Source organism: Bombus vosnesenskii, unplaced genomic scaffold (genome assembly GCF_011952255.1).
Source record: "Bombus vosnesenskii isolate JDL3184/JDL3185 unplaced genomic scaffold, Bvos_JDL3184-5_v1.1 scf7180000015678, whole genome shotgun sequence".
Taxonomy (NCBI): Eukaryota; Metazoa; Arthropoda; class Insecta; order Hymenoptera; family Apidae; genus Bombus; species Bombus vosnesenskii.
Window position 1 is genome coordinate 1 of NW_022884100.1, and position 4053 is coordinate 4053.

Consider the following 4053-nt stretch of genomic DNA (forward strand, 5'->3'; position numbering starts at 1 on the left):
TACAGCTTGAAATTAAAAGCGAGAGATCCATGATGTAATTAATTTTTAGTCTCGTTAATTTATCGATTTAGCCATCTTCCTCTGTATTTGTTGAATTTATTAGTAAGCATTACTTATTACTTCGTATGTTTCTTTTTTCTATCAGATCTAAAAGTTGTTGAGGAAGTAGGGGCTCAGATACCTACATTTTCTCAGAGACGTACAGATTTGTACGACACTGTCTGTAAGAAGGAGTAACTCTACACTAAAACAGAAAATGTTTTTTTATAATATTTCTACTACGATATCCTTTTTTGTGAATTATTACTAATTTCTTATCATTTGTACTAAATGAATGACTCAATTAAGAAAACCAAAACGTTATAAATAATAATCTGTATATCTTGTGTATCAACATGTAATTGGATATTATAATAATATAGGAATGCTATAATAATATAGGATAATAATATAGGAGAATAATAATATAGAAAAAAATACATGCTTTTAAACACCTTTAATATCGATCACATAAATTGTTATAATTCACAATGATTACGCATACATAAAAGACCCCTTGATAGTAAAATTTACGATCAAAAGGCAATTACGTATCGTTTAACAACATTTAATTTATAACACCTTTTAAACATTTAGACAGATTAACACATAACACTTCTTATATATAAACATCAATTCGAAGTTATCAGCTTGGAGAAATTGGTCGATTAATACCTGTAGATTGTCTGTCTCGATGAAAGACTTAAAGAGAGCAAAAACATGATAATGCCGCTAATATAATATTCCTTCTTTCTTGTATCTGTCTGCCTCTCAGGTCGTTTTACTAATTACAATAAGTAATTTCGACTCCTTTGCGCTCTCTTTTAACGCATTCGAGACCGAAAGAAATTCATATCAGTCAGTAGGCAAGGGTATAGTATACATATTTTATATATAACTTATGTAATAATGTATATATCATGTTAATTTCATATTTTTTTCAATATAGAATTATTATATATATATGACTGTACATAATACATTATAGAATAACATAGTATATAATTTTATATTTTAAAAATATGAGGCATACTATTTAAGATTGTCATCGATTTAAAATCAAAGTATGAAAAGGATACCCTGGAGAGAGTAAAACACAGAATCATTCTAACTAAACATTCAGATCGTACCGACACCTAGGTATCGTCTTACAATTAAATCTCGGTCTCGAAAGGATTAAAATGAAATACATACTTGCAGCTTCGACATCTTCAATATCGAGGAGATTCAAACTTTACAAATAAAAGCGGCCTGTTCCCCTTTCCACGACAGACTCTCATACCATATCCGCTCTTATCCAGGCTTTTACTTGAAACCAGCAATGCGTTCATTTACAATTTAAATTTACCCGGACCATCCACTGAATCGTCAGCCCTTTATAAATATATAATGAACTCAGAACATGTGCCTGTGCCCCTGGTATCGACGCTTGTGATGTTCGTACCGGAACCTTCGCACAATTTCAATTTGTTACGCGTGAACATCGATTCTTCCAAGGGTCACAGCTTTATGCAGCTAAATCCTTTGGAACGATTAAAAAGATACTAATGATATGGTATTTTTTTACAAAGATTTAACATATCCATAAAATAGGAAGTTTCGTGCTCTCCTATTTTATATTAATTATAAATTAATAAGTTTTATATGTGTTATTTATAGATCTAATAAATTTTGTATTGGTTTACAGCAGGTGCTCCGGGTATAAACAGACGACAAACGAACAAATAGAAATTCAAACTATTGTCGTTGATTGACTCGCATGGGACTATAAGCTCGAATTGGACTTAAACGTTACGATCGTCGAGAATAATTACTATATGTACCCTGTACGACGGGCAGAGAATCTTAAGTTATTAACGGCAATTCCTTTGTGCATAATTCAGGTTTATTAACAACCTGTAATGGATAATCATCGATGAACTCTTTTTGAATAAAGTTCACATTTATAAAGCAAACACTATAAAATATGACAGGACAATTGTAATCGATAAATAACATTTTATTAGGATATTATAAGAAGCTAAGATATCGAGTTCTAATTGTGAATATCAAGCGCTCGTTGTTCGAGGAGATTACCAATATTTTCTTCCTGCTCCTCTACATGGCGCTACGCGGGACTCGCTTCTGAGCACGTCTTTCTCGTTGGAGGCTTCTTCTATCTTTTCTTTCCCAGTAGAATTTTTGCACAATTCTTTCTCCCTTTTATCATTAAATTACCTCTAATTCTTAACAATCTTTAATCTTTGTCTCTTCTTCCCTATATATATATTTTTGTTTACTTTTCTCCGTAGCGAATTTTGTCTTTCTGACGCGGGATTAGGTTCCTGGACTTAGGGAGTTGCTACACGCCAGCTCCACCATGGCGACGGCATTCACTAGACAGCCTACATAGCCACCTTTCAGCTCACGCTTCGGGACACTTTTTTTCGCTGAGATTCTCCGCGATGAGGCATGAAAGCAGAGACCACCGTCTGCGGAGGCATGATTATTCTATTGTTCCTTTTAACGAGTAATCGTTTTACTCGAGTCCTCTTACTAAACCGTAAGTACGAAAGACTATTATACTTAGATAGGTACTTGGTCTCAAGAACCAACTTATTTTGGTCTTTCGATTAAGTTCTTAATTAAATGCTCAATTAGATATTCATAAATATATCTTCATAATATTTCCCTCATCTATTTGTTTGGCATTCTAGCAACCTCGTTAAGACGTCCGCCACTTCAACTTCTATCTACAAGTGGCAAAAACTGAAGCTGACCTTCTTCATGGAGAAACATGCCGGAAATGGCATCCGCACGTGTGAATAATTATACTCAGTGTCCAGGTAGTTCTTTCGATCATCCGATAGAAGTCGTTTCTGTTTTTCAGAGTTCGTTCACGCCTCCAGAATGTAAAAATATCCAAGGAAGTACCATTAGGAAGCAATGAAATTCAGAGCTTCTGTGGTTATTCCTTTTTCTGATTGTTTCTTTTCTTTGCCCAAAATGGATGATTTCTATATCAAATTGTTTATTCGTATTTTTTTTTAATATTCCTTGAGATTTTCAATCAACTCGATTTCGAATTTTTTAGCACCCGATCTTCTGGTTGACGTCGTTAAGAAAGAGGAACGAGTGCACAGGAAGCATGGTCGGCGTGAGCATGATTAGATCCGGTCTGCCCGATGACCTTGCCAGTGATAATAGCGGTTCGTTAAGGTGGTTGCAGTCTTGGTTTGCTTCTGTTTCGATTTCCAGCGAACTCGTCAGCCGGCATGGCTTCCGAGATGCTCCCCCTGAAACAAGTCGAAGGGAAATAATTAATGGACTCTCTGTTCGATTGTACGTGGATGACAAGCTGACCGTAAAAAGAAATATACAAATACGATTAGAAAATATAATCCGAACCCCTTTCGGTTTGATCTGAAGGTTTCTTTTTCTAGACGGAACCAAAGATTCTTATCTGGTTTATGGTGAGCTAAGGAACTCTTTGAAAACAGCATTTATAACTTTCGAAAAAGAGACAGGTATTTCTTGCGCGAACAATTGAATAATTAATTCGTTCTCTAAATATCCTTATCTGTTGTTCCTAAAATACATAATGATTGGAAGCTTCTTACGGGAAGCGCAATCAGCCGCTGATATCATTGAAGTCGAAACGCCATTAAAACCATATTACGAATCGCACGCGACATGCTCCATTCATGAAAACACAAAAGCAATAAACAAGTACAAATCAACGAAATAAATCCTCCGAGAACGAGACGTTACAGGAATTATACCATTGCGAGGATACAAAAGACTTGCTCATGAGCTACTTCCTTCAAGTAGTCGAGCGGTGTATTTTCCGGTCGTTAACTTCCATATAATGGGATATTAAAGAGTACGGACACAACGCTGCTATTTTTCAACTGTTCATTATCAAATTACGCAGCGGGAATCGTTGCAACGACAAAACTGTAACGACTCGTACCTGCGTATCTTCCATTTAGCTGCGGTAAACGCTGACTTGTCTGCGTTTTTTTTTTCACTTCC

The 4053-nt window shown here is 35.3% G+C and overlaps 1 long non-coding RNA gene across 1 annotated transcript; it reads left to right on the forward strand.

The window, feature by feature from the left end:
- The first annotated feature begins 2057 nt into the window (after positions 1–2057).
- Positions 2058–3453, forward strand: LOC117241319. Its single transcript, XR_004494942.1, has 3 exons — positions 2058–2581; positions 2736–2864; positions 3113–3453. It is a non-coding gene; the product is annotated as an uncharacterized LOC117241319 (long non-coding RNA).
- Positions 3454–4053: the final 600 nt, after the last annotated feature.